Source organism: Ochotona princeps, chromosome 6 (assembly GCF_030435755.1).
Source record: "Ochotona princeps isolate mOchPri1 chromosome 6, mOchPri1.hap1, whole genome shotgun sequence".
NCBI lineage: Eukaryota > Metazoa > Chordata > Mammalia > Lagomorpha > Ochotonidae > Ochotona > Ochotona princeps.
This window is the reverse complement of record NC_080837.1, coordinates 73757404-73770923: the sequence shown is the minus strand read 5'-3', so window position 1 is coordinate 73770923 and position 13520 is coordinate 73757404.

Here is a 13520-nt window from a genome sequence, read left to right as displayed (position 1 = left end):
GGGGGAGAACCATGCTAGTTATCAACTCAGGAAATATCAGAATCTATAGCTAACAACCAATACCTCAGAACCCTTCACAAATAAAACTGTTTATTGAACATGTAATGAGTGTCTTTGACACTGCTTAGTACATTACACATTATCTCATTTAGTTTCCTCAATAACCCTGAGAGCTTCAGAATTAGGTGTTATTATCCTGTTTGGGAGCTACCTGCACTCCTGGCTCCCATGCTATTTTCCTGCTTATATTCTAGAATACTTGTTTGCTCTTTGATACCAACGAAGGCCCAGAACCTTCAGGCAGCTACATGAGGTCAGTGTTCTTCCACAAGTCCCAAATCAAAAGCACAGCCACATTCTATCTTTAGGGAGAGCCACTAGGTAAGAAAGGGTCCTTTGTGGAGCCTGTGGTTTGAATATGTGCTTTTTTAGGGGCAGGACTTTCCTACATTCCCCCTTTTCAAATATACCACTCCTTTCCTTTACTTGGGGAGGCTATTAAAAACAGTTAGGATGGCCTGAGCCCCACCCAGCCAGAAGAGACCCCTGCCTGTGTGAGGCTGTGTTCCTTGGCTAGGACTTGCCTAAGCAGCTGCCAGCGATCGGATGCCTTACCCAACAGGCGTTTATTTCTCATGGTTCTGGAGGCTGCAAGGCAGATCAGACAGTTACTTTTAGGTCTCCTTCCTTGATAGGTGGCTGTCTCCTTGTGGGTTCACATGGTCTCCCCGCTAGGTCTGTCTGTGTCCAAATGTTTCTCCTCCTTTTCTTTCTTTTTTTTTTTAATTAATAATGACATAAATCATTGGATTTTTACAAAACTGCCTTTTTAAAGACCATGTCTCTAATTGCAGTGACATTCTGAAGTACTTGGCGTTGGCTCTTGTAGCTAGGAGCTTTGTGGGGTGGGAGGTGGGGTAATCCTTAGGAAAGGATGGGATGCCTTTGGGCAGGTTTGGAGTTATGGCCTGGAGAAGGGCTTTTGGCCAACTGAAAAGTGTTCCATACAACGCAAGTGTGTGAGAGGTAACCTGTGCCCTGTCCTTCTGGTAGACCCCTCCTGAGGCACATTACCCCTGTCCCAGAAGGCACCTGCTCTAACTTTGCTCCCCTCAAGGCTGCTCCCTCCAGGTCAGGAGGGAGAGAGGAAGCTCCGAAGCCTCTCTCTGTTCAGCACTGTAGACCCTGCTTCTCTAGTCAGTTCCAGGCCTGGGAACAGATTAGGAGAGGAAGGATAAAGAGGAGGGAGGTCACCATCTTGGCCTTTCATGGGACAATTTTTAGCATCCTGTCTGTTTCATTTCTTTCATATCTTGCTTAGCTGCTTTATATGTCCTTCCTGCCAGCCACGCTTCCTGCTCCAGTGTAGAGGCACACGAGAGGTAAGACCAATTGTTTATATTTGTGCCTTGGGCGAAAGAATGGGTCTGTGTCACTGCTTACGAATGAGTTGTGCACAGCGCCATGTGGGGTTTTGTGATCAGCCTCAAGGCTGCCTCTAGCCCTGCACAACTAGAGACTTAAAGGTTCTGAAGCCAAAAAATGACAAAGTCAAAGTGTGCTCAGCTCACATCTTTGAACAAAGTACACCCTGGAGAAGACATTACATTTGAAAAGCAGCCGTATCAGATCTTGGAAGGAGGCAGGGGCAAGAGAAAGAACTTGAAGGAACGATGCAGGCTGAGGGGTGTGGGGGACAATGCAGGCTGGGGGTGGGGCAGGAGACTATGCAGGCTGGGGGACAGGGTACAAAGCAGTCTAAGGGGGGAATGGGGGACAATGCAGGCTGAGCAGGACTTTGCTCTGATGAATTGGGCAGAGCATCATCTGAGGGTAAAGTGCTTAGTTGCGTCAGCTTCCCTGCTGAAAACAGTATCATCTAACATTGTTCATGTTCATGGGCAATGGCAAGTATCTCCCTGTGCCTTCTACAAAGGGAGAAAGAGAAGGAAAACGAAACCTGTTCCTATGCCTAAAGACCACTCAGAGAAGACTCCCGGCAGCAAAGGGGACGAGAAGGGCGGGGCATCATATGACTAGTCCGCGTCTCTTGGAGAATCTTTTGAGGACAAATTTGTCTCTTCTTTTGTGGTGACACCGCAAGCTTCAGCCCAATCCAGGAATAGTTTCCTCTGGATGAAGCACACTTTCAATCACTCTGATTCTGAACCAAGTTCCCCCGAACCTTCCTCTGGCTGCTTTTTCAAGCTAGTTAGGGAGGAACTGCTTTGAACTGATTCTCAAAAGTGCATCTTTTATTGCCCGCTTTTGCTTGCAGTTCTCAAGGAAGAATAAATGAAATGAACTCTATTACTTTGGCTATTTCAAAGGGATCTGACCTGGATGGATCTGAGGTCAGGAAGAGGCTTCCTAAGTCTCCTCCCTCTTTCCATCTTTCTCAAGGTGCTTCTTGTTCCTGTGAAGCTCCTCTTTAAATGAGTGAGAACTTTGCCAATAAAAAGATGACAGGCTCGTGGTTATAGAGGGACTGAAAGCGTTGGCTGGCTCTGTTCTCTGGCTTTAGTTGGAGCACATGGATGCATGAACTACTTCCTTCTGGGATATTTAAAGAAAAATTCATTAAACCCTGAGTTTCAGAGTCACTTACATTCAATCCATCCTCTCAATTTGTATGAATTAAATATGTTTCATTTTGCGGTTGATTAGCCCTTTCATATATCAGTAGTGTTTGTAGTGTAAACTGCTGAGTATTACAGTGGTATATATTTCTTTGGTGTGATCCTATGGCCATAATTAGCCAACAAAGGACTTTTTGAAACAGCTGCTATGTCAGAGCAGTCAGTGCATTTTGTGGAAGTGGTGATCTACGTAAAGCACACTGCTTCAAGGTGGACATTGTGGCACACTGGGTGAAGTTTCTGCTTGGGACACTCCATTCCACAGTGGGGTGCCAGTTTCAGTCGTGGCCCATCTACTTCCATCCACCTTCCTGCTTTGCATTCTGGAGGCAGCAGATGGTGGCTCAAGGGCTGGGCACTCTGCCACCTTTATGGGACACCTGGATGGGGTTAAGGGTCCTGGCTTCAGGCTGGCCCAGGCCTGGCACTGTGGGCATTTGGTGACTGAATCAGTAGATTTCTCTCTCTCTCTCTGTTACTCTGTCTTCCAAGTAGATAAAAAGAAGTAAATATGTAAATAAAACCAATGGCCTTAATTCCTTAATTCAGAGAACTGAGTTTTTTTTTCCTTTTTTTTAGGGGCAAAGGAACATTTATACCCACATGTATGAATGATATTATGGCACTGAATCTCCATATAAATTTCATCAAATTGTTCTCTACAAGCAACATGGGAAAAGACGAAAAGCAGTTCTGCTTTAGATAATGGAAGAAGCATACAGGAACACTTTGTATGTTGTATTACTGGTAAGTTTCATGAGTGAAAGAATACTTCAAAAAGATGAAAAGTAAAATTACCAAATGAGTTCATTTTGGTGTAAAACATGTTAAAATCCATATGCTGTTTTTTCAGGGTGTACACTTTCCAGGAATATTTTGAAGATCCCACTCTATAACCTGTTCCTGTCAACTAAGGCTGCCTAGGACAGTGGCGCTCAGAGATGTCTTCATTGACAATGCATACCCTCACAAAGCAGACCTTGAGGGATTCACCAAGGGGTTCAGTGCAATGACAAAGCAGATGCATGTGATGGACTCACTCACTGTTGCTCAATGAGTAGGAAACATCAACTTACGGTTGGACAGTTTGGACAGCAGAATTAACCAAAATTTATGGAGTAAAGGAATTTAACAAGCAGTTGAGTGCTATACTGAAGAGAATCCTTCAGTGAGTATGTATGTGGAGGTGGGGCACTAAGCCCATAGTATACTTAAATCTTGGTAAGCCAATATTCAAATAGTTGATAGCATGTTGATTATATTATACACTATGACAAAGAAATGTTCATGATAGGATGCTCTGCTTTGCTTTTACTATTGGTGTATTGTAGCATGAACATACTCTTGTGTATCCTGAACTTCATGCAGATTTTTGCATTTTATTCTTTAAAAGTAACACAGACACCATTCACTGGAAGACATCAACAGTAACACAGGGGCAGACATTAGTTTCAGTGGATCAAACAGCTCATGGGCACCTATGTGCTATATCTGAGAGCTTGGGTTTAAGCCTGGCCCTCCACTTCCAGTTCCAGCTTCCTGCTAATGTGCATCCTGGAAGGCATAATGGCTGCAGTGCTTGCAAGAGTCCCCATAACTCACAAGGGAGACTGGTACGCAGTCACTGGCTTCTGGTTCCCGGCTTTGCTTGGTCCAGCCTTGGCTGGTGTGGGCACTGGGAGAGTGAACCAGTGAGGTGTCCCTGTCCTCCCTGCTTTCTGTCTCTTTGCCCTTCAAAGAAACAAACACACACACACACACACACACACACACACCCCGATAGGATGGTTAGTTTCAGTCAACAATTTGGTGGTTTCCCCATACTTACCAATGATGCTAATAATTTCTTTCCTTGTGTTTCACTAGAAACTGCAATGCACCCAGGCTGTAATTTATTCTGTTGTGTTTGTTTTATAAACCTACAACAAGGGCCTGGCGGCGTGGCCTAGCGGCTAAAGTCCTCGCCTTGAACGCCCCGGGATCCCATATGGGCGCCGGTTCTAATCCCGGCAGCTCCACTTCCCATCCAGCTCCCTGCTTGTGGCCTGGGAAGGCAGTTGAGGACGGCCCAAGGACTTGGGACCCTGCACCCGCATGGGAGACCTGGAAGAGGTTCCAGGTTCCTGGCTTCGGATCAGCACGCACCGGCTGTTGCGGCTCACTTGGGGAGTGAATCATCGGACGGAAGATCTTCCTCTCTGTCTCTCCTCCTCTCTGTATATCTGACTGTAATAATAAAGTGAATAAATCTAAAAAAAAAAAAAACCTACAACAAAAGAGGAGCTACAACCTCTCCCATGAATCTAAGAACAATCTCTGATACAAATGCTGGCCTGGGCCTCAGCTTGTGTTTGCAGAAATCCATTTTCCTTAATTCCACCACTAATAGGCACAGAGGGAACGAAATGAGCCTTTCCTGTAACACAGCTGTCATCATGGAAACCATCACTTCAGTAATAAATCTCTCATTCCACTTATTTAAGGTAAGAAATCTACGAGAGCCACAAATTCATTTATGACTGAGCAGGAAAAGAAAACAAAACTGCAAGGCTGGAAATAAGCCACTTTTGCCTGGCAAGGTCAGGGGCAATTAATACCTTTCCTAGAGTTACAGATGCCATTTTGAATATAGTTACACCTGATTACCAATTCATTTAGAATTAAAGACTATATTCCTTGGGAGACGTTATATGTTGGATGTTCAGATCCCCTTAAAGGGAATTGAACAGACTACCACATGAACATATATGTGGCAGGGAATCAAAGGAAAAAATACATTTTTCAGTAAGTGCTTCTGACTATACCTGATGAAGTTTGTTTCTTAGATGGCGACAATGTTTTAGCAATTCTGTTTCTCTCTGTGCCTGCTTTTGCAGTCCTCTCCTCTCTAATCTCGCTTTTTCAAGGCCTCAGAGAGAATTCCACATAGGAGACCTGAATCAGAAAGTCCAGAACCTACAGAAATCTAACACTTAATAAGAAAACACTGAATGTAAAAGATTGGTAGCGAAGTGATTATAAAGCATATACAATAAACAATGTTCTGCTTCCGAATAACTGATGTACAGTGTTAAATATCAAGACAGATTTGAGTTAATCGATTCTTGTATTCATAGTGAAAGGTAACTATAGTATATAAAAATTTGTAGTTCTAAAGCCTTTATAAAAAGAAGTCATTTTATTTTTAATATGCCTTCTACTTCTCTTTCCCAATAAAGCACATAATAAAGACATCATCTTGGAGATTAAAAAAAAAAAACTAAGCTCATTGGCACTGAAGTCATTCATGATAGGACATGCCAAGTGTTCGGAGCGTTTTGGAGGCAATGGAAATATCTATCAGAACGAACAAAGCTGATTCTAACATTCTTACCATTATTCACATTATCACTATCATAATCATCAAACCTTTATGGAAATGGAACTAAGGGATAGTTTCTTTTGGAGCCTAAGGACAAGGGCTAGGGATAGGCAGACCTTGGGAATCAAGCACCTGCTGCTGGGGTTATACACGCAGACACTGAGGGCTCTGTGTGAGCAGGGTATTCCTACCAATACCATTCACATTGAAGTCCACTCCTGGGAATTCCAACTGCAGAAAATCGAATCGACTGGGAAATCCTCAATGCAGAATGGGAGTCAGGGGGCAGCCGGGCAGCGAACAGGAGGTGCTGAATAACTCCAACCACACATTTTGGGGAAAACAGGAAGGAAAGAGAAACTTCAGCACCAAGGATTTAAATATCCAGTTTGCAAATAACCCTGACTCCACATGACAATTTTAGTTCTCCCATGGCTGGGTGCCTTGGGAGTCCATGAGAAGAAGGTTCTGAAGGATACTTACAGAAGAGCTGGGGGAGGGGGAGAGGAGGGCACTTCACTGTGAAACAGCACTGGTTTAGGGAGATGTCAGATGAGCCCAGCCTCCTACGAAGTCAGCCTTGCACGCGCCTCTTTCATTTTGTCCCATTGCTTCAAGTTGTCGGTGCCACCGCAAAAGAAAACAAAACAAAATAAGCTAAAACATGCATCCTCAGTAAATGTCAAGGCTTAGTCTGCGCCCCCTCCTTCCCAACACCCAGAGTCACTTAACCCTGGTGTGGGGGGGCAGTCCTGCTCAGGGCCACATCTCTGCGAGAGCAGAAACTCCCTGTCAGAGGATTGGAAGCACATGGCTGAGAAGTAGACTCCCAGAATGTAGCTCATATAATGCACACTCACAATTTTGTGCATGCCAGGAACACTTGTTCCAGCAGGGCTCCATGGGCCGCCGACACAGGCCACCAAGCTGCCGCGTGTCACGTGGTCATTTAGCAGACAGAAATCAGACCCAGTGGACAGACTGTGAAGCATTTATACCCAGCTTAGTGACAGCCTAATTGAGGACAATCCAGCGTCCAAGTCTGCGCCGCCAACTCTTCCATCCTGTGTTCGCACACTGTTGTCTTCTGCCTTGGGGGAAGATGTTTATCCTGACACAGAGGCCCTGACTGGACTAAGACCAGAAAGGGCTACCAGCTAAAACAAAAGCTACTCTGTTATATATGAATTCCAGATAAATCAAAAGTGATTTTGTAGCATGCAACTGTTTCAAATGTTCAGTGATATAAATTATTTGTGGTTTATCTGAAATGAAAATTTAATTGGAAATATTCTTTTTATTTGCTGAGTTGGTAACATCCAAAAATGCCCTCCTGAGCTTTCGTGTCTGTTACCTTGATTAGACAGTTAGGCGAGCGGAAACTCTAGACTTCCCAAGCTCTAGACAGACAAGACACACTTCTTACTTTGTCATAAAAGGCTGATGACATTTATCAAGTGAGGCTTTATGGGTCTGACTTTTAGAGGACAGCCAGCCCTGTTCTAGATCTTACTGTCACCGTCATGTAGCAGCAACAGCTGTTGAGATAAATTGTATTAATCAGAGCTGCACAAAGCATTTGGGGACAGGATCCAGGATGGTTCACTTTGACTGCAGAGCTAATAGGATGTGCGTCGAGGAAATGGGAGACAGGGATTCCTCTGGGAGTGAAAGGCAATTTTGGAGAATGGAAAACTTGAAGAATAAGGAAAATCTGAGGCCTGGAAGAGCTTCGGGGGTGGGGGTGGGGCCTGGAACCTATAGGGTCATCAGATCTCTCAGGATCAGAAGGCTAATATGTCAGAAGACAAAGCAGAAGCGGCAGGAAGATGTCAAGCAAAATGGGAATATTGCACAGGGCTCGTCCAGGTTCAAGGGGAGTTGGGTTGCTTTCTCCCATCACCCCTCCTGTCCTGCTTGGTGTTGGGGTCTGGCGCTCAGGGTGTTTTTTATGAGTAATGCTATTTACTTGAATTCTCGTTGAGTAGACCTAATTTTATGGGCTCGGTGGGAAGCTCACTATTCTAGAAAACACTGTTTTAGGAGAAGATGTCTGATTTTTCACACAACGCAAAATGAAGCAGTGAAACACGACTTGGTCAGGCTGATGTGGCTTGTCTCCGGGGCAGGTATTGATGGGATCCAGGAAGAAGAGCCAAGTACCCTCCTCTGAGTAGACCCCAAAGCAGATCTTGTTGACTCTACTCAATCTGATCACAGCACCTTTCCAGAACTCCAAAGAATGTCTTTGAAAAGGGAGGACCCAGGGATAACAGTGCATTTCTGTGCACTGTGTTGGGGCTGCAGGCCAAAAGTGAACAAAACCTCGCTCTCGCTTTTTAGGGGTTATGGGTAACTACAAGAAATGGGACTGAGGCAGCTGATGCAAAACAGGGAGTTAATAAAGGGGCCATGCGTGTGAGCGGAAGTGCGATGCAGGCGTATCTAGAACAGGCCTTCAGGCCCCTGACACCTCTGCAGTCACAGTCAGGGGTGACAAAAATAAGGAGTCCAGTTCCTGAGTGCAGGTAGAATGGAGGTCAGGAATTCCCGGTGGTCACAAAGGCCAAAAAGTGCGCCGTGGCCAAATGTCACAACTCATAGCGTCCATTTTGCTAACCCGTTAAATGGAGGTTGCTATTTGTACCGCTCACCGGTCACGCTGCAAATGAAGTAGGCCAAGTAATACAAGTTCAACAGGTTCGTGGCAAAATACACATTACGGGGTGGGGTGGGATGTGCATTCAGTTCAACAATGTGCCGAAATAAACACTGTAATTTCGTTTTCCAAGACGTTTGGAAAGTGTTCCCTTAAGTGAGGCATCCCTTAGCCCCGTGCCTAGCGGCTACGTCAAGAAGACTTAGTATCGGCGCTCACTTCCAACTTCTCTCAGGAAGCGAGTTGAGAACAATTCACGTGGAGCTCAGTTAAGGTCCGGCCTACCGACAGGCCCCACTATTCAGTTTCCACAAGGGTCTTCCTGCAGCAGCTCACCTGCCTGGCCCGAGAAATTCGGGCTGCCTTGGGGAATGCGGCGTCCGGGGCGTTTTCTCCGTAGGTGCCCAGCGAGAGCTCCGCGGAAGCTCAGAGGACGAACAGAGGCGGCAGGGCAGGGCAGGGGTCTCGGACAGGGGTCTCGGACAGGGTCGCCAGCGGCGCCCGAGCGGAGGAAGACAAGCGCGCGCCAAGGGGCACGAGGCGCCGGCAGCGCGTGTCCGAGCCAGCCGAGCCGGGGCGGGCAGTACTCCCGGGCGTCCAATCCCCGGCCGCAGCTGTGGCCTTATGAATAAACAACGAAGCCAGGCGCCCTCCCCCTGGCGCGCCAGACGGCGGAGGGAGTCAGCGCCGCTGCAGGCCCGCGCGGGAGATGCTGAGCGCCCGCGCTGCCGCGGTCCCCCTCGCGCTGCTCGGCTGAAGGCGCACAGGTGAGGACGGGCCGGGCCGCGGCCACTCGGGCGGCCGCCGCCGAGGACGTGGCGCTGAGGGCAGGACCTAACAGGAGCCCCTGGCGGCTTCGGAGCGACCCGGCGGCGGGACAGTGCCCGAGAGCCGGGGCAGTTCCGCGGCGGCGCCGGGCGCGGGGGCCGCGGGGGGCGCAGGGGGCGGCTCGGGGGGCGCTGGGCGCGGCGTGCAGGCCTCGGAGGGCTCGCTGCACTCACTGCTCGCTGCAGCCAGCCTCCCTGCTCCGCACCAGCGAGCGGGCCTTTGTGCTGGCGGAGCTCTCAGGGCTGGCTGCTTTTGTGTGGGCTTTTCTTTCTTCTCTCTGTCTCCCCCTCGCAATCCCACCGCTGAGACAGAGAGAGAAAGAAAGAAAGAGAGAGAGAGAGAGAGAGAGAGAGAGAGAGAAAGAAAGAAAGAAAAGAGAACACGAACTTCCCGAAAACAGAGGTGGACTCCATCAATAGCAGCGTCCTCATGCCATTCAGAGCCCAGGCACCGAGGAGCGACTGGGGGCTGCGGCGGTCGCGGAAATGGGTCCTGCTACTTTGCAGAACACAGCGGTGCAGTGTTCAGCTCGGGGATGTCCTGGAGCCGCCCTGTTCAGTCCCTGACTCTGCTCCCTGAGACGCAGCCGGAGACTATTCTGTGGGAAAAGATCACTCCATCAGCAGAAGGGCCTGTGGGTTGGACCTGCAGGAGCTGAAGCTCGGCTCGCGACCCTGGAGCGTCCGGGAGGTGCTGCCTGAAGGGTCTTTGGCGCATGCTGGTCATGGATAGAAACGCGACCAGGTGCAGATTTCAAACACTCAGAAAGCCCTAGCTGGCGAGCAGGGAGCCCTGGCGAGCCCAACCCAAGACCTAGGAGAGTTTGGAGATCTCTCAAGTGGTCTCCAGCGCAGACCTGGTGTGCAAAAGAGGGAAGAGAGAAAGCTGCAAAGTTTGAAGTCTGAAACTTAAGGAGGGGAAGGTGGATGTTTCATGAGCTATGAAGATCTCTAGTAAGCAGAGAGTGTGACCAGAGCTTGCCCCCTCCCCTCCCTTTTGGCTGCATTTCCTTAAAGAGCAGCGGTGTTGTTGGGCTGCAAAGAGTCTCCTTTGAGCCAAGCATCTGTACTCACTGACTGGCTGGTGTGTGGCTGCCAGCAGCAGCCCACTGTAGCCGCTATTGAAAGAAACTCGAAACCGAGTGAGGTTTCACGGTGGTTGGACGTTGCTGCTGTTACACACAGTGGAGATGGAAGGGTGGCTTGACTCTTATGAATGAAGCTTGTTTGAATGTGATAATGAAGCAGACACTTAGGCAGCCGGCTCCAGGGCTCGCTGAGTCCGAGGTAGTAGAGACTTGTCTTTGTGTTTGGGAGAGGCTGCTTTTCACATATTCTGGGGAGTTCCTGCTAGACCTCCGCGACATGGTAATTTTATAATACAGAAGTGGGTTGATGTTAACTCTAAGTAGGCATCAAAGTGAAGAAGAGGGGTGTATCTGTAATGGAACATTTCTGCTCTTCAGGTACTCCCTTCTTATTCAGGAGATATTTTCCTGAAAAGTTGTTCATGGAACAGTATTTTTGTCCATTGATTTTTTGCTTATCGTTGCATAAGGAGAGTGGCTGTTGAGCACAAAAATCTGGGCTTTGTACTCTGCAAAATGAAAACTTTTTATTTTGTTAAGATGTGGAATCTTATTTTTCCATCTTGTATTTGTGCAGTGATTATTAAAAAATGCGTCTGGTTGCAACTTGCCTTTAAGTGGCAATTAATACGTAGAGATGTGCTCTAGCACCCAAGCAGGCTGGTGGAAAGGAACAAGCTGATGAATGACAAGCATTTGCTGGCGAAGGTTGATCAGCATGGGGTTCTGCAGACAGCAGCAGACGCTCGGGTCCCTGTGTCTGGGACGAAGGGGAAATATCGAGGGGGAGAGGGGATTTTTGTTTGTGGCTTACATTTTGAGTGGGATACATGTTAATGCCACACACAAGATGTCCTGAATTGTGTGAGACTTATGATTTCTTTCAAGCTGCTCTTCTGTCTACTCCCCTCTCCTTCCCCAGTCTGTCTTTGACTCTTTGAAGAAAGCAGAATGAGCCTCATTATCTCTGTTTTGCAACAAGGAAACAGAGTTTCAAGGATTTGCCCAAGCTTGAGCTGGAGCAAGAAGCTGCTTTGTGAATCTTGAAATCCAGGGATAGGATGATAGCGAGGGTGTGTAAGCACAGATGTCTTCTCTTGTCTGCAAGATTAGATTGTGCAGACAAAAGCTTGAGGGCTCTGCGTCTAGACGTTGGCCATGGTCAGTGCAGTGGGGGAGCACTCTGCTGGCCGTGGTCAGTGCAGTGGGGCAGCACTCTGCTGGCCGTGGTCAGTGCAGTGGGGCAGCACTCTGCTGGCCGTGGTCAGTGCAGTGGGGCAGCACTCTGCTGGCCGTGGTCGGTGCAGTGGGGCAGCACTCTGCTGGCCGTGGTCGGTGCAGTGGGGGAGCACTCTGCTGGCCGTGGTCGGTGCAGTGGGGCAGCACTCTGCTGGCCGTGGTCGGTGCAGTGGGGCAGCACTCTGCTGGTTGTTTGGGCCTCGCTTTGCTGATCTCTTACTGTCGGCACCAGGCTCCTGTTCTCCTGGGGCAACGTGACTTTGTGGTTTTTTCCCTTCTCTCTGCTTCCCCAGTGATGGACTGTGTTGCTGAAAGGACCATCTGTCATTCCAGCTATTTCATTTATGGTGAAGAATGGCTGTGGCCCAAATCTTGAAGCCAATGTAACAGTCTGGTGACAGTTGTCCGTAGCTCCCTTAATGCTGTGTGCCCCAGCTAGGTGGGTAGGGCCACAGAGTTGATCGGCTCCGCCTTTGACAAACGAGATAGAATTGGCCACAAGAGCCTTAGGATTCTAAGGAGGAAAAGGGAAGATGGTGACAAGGGTCATGATATGCAAAAAAGAGATGATTAAGACCCAAAGAGGACTTTCCTTTTTGTCTTATCAGTCAAAGAGTCATTAATTGGATTTTAAAAGGTGAAGTGGTAATTGGGAAGCATAGTGACTGGAAAGCTCTGAGATTTGTCATGTGTAATTGTTGACTGATTTGTGTATGTGTGTGTGAAGAACGAAGTAGCAGAAATGAGAATACAGGAGTTGCTACTGTTATCAGAATTATGCATTTATTAAGTAGACAAAATTGGCTGGTTACTGAATAGCACAGGTCGCTAACATGGATAAGCCATTAAATACCTTGAAAATGTCACAAAACAGAGATCCCAAACATTGTGTTTTTACATCCTTACATGATCATTAGGTTCCCTTCATGCCAACAAGCAGTTACTGAATACTCCTTTTTGTGCTTATCATTACTAGCAACTGTGTGACAGAGGTAGCTTATCCACAAGTGTTTGAGTTAAGAACAGAATCTTACTTGCGGTGACAAGACTTACAGGCATGACAGTTTATGGCAGAGCTGGGAAAGGTCAAGAACAGCCAGGCATTTTGTGGCTGCAGTTGATAAATAGGACGTGGCCCAGATGGCCAGGGTCTGGATACCTGGGATGAGGGGAAGAAGAGAGAGTTGTGGCTCGTGTCATTGGGTGCGCAAAACTAGGAGCCTGAAGTCAGGGTAGGTGGCACCAAGGAGAAAATAAACTCACTGACTGTGTTGATTGTCCCAGGTGCTACAGCTGTGTTATAGGTGGAGTATGGCAATAATCTATGAAGGTTTATTGTACTTATTTGAAAGGCAAAGCAGGGAAGGAGAGAGAGAGAGAGAGAGAGAGAGAGAGAGGAGAAATTCTCTATCTGCTGCTTCCTTCCCCAAATGGCTGCAATGACCAGCTTGCCCTAAGGCTGGCGCAAGCTGAAGACAGAAGCCAGAAACTTCTTCTGAGTCTCCCACTTGGGTATAGGAGCTCAAGAACTCCGGCTAGTCACCTTCTGTCTTCCCAGGCCATTAGCAGGGAACTGAATCAGAGGTGGAGCAGCCAAGACTGGAACTGCACCCATATGGGGAGCTAGTGCTGCAGGTGGCAGCGTAACCCATTAAACTGCAGCTCTGGCAATAATATTTTTTGCGAACATTATTTGACATATTTGGG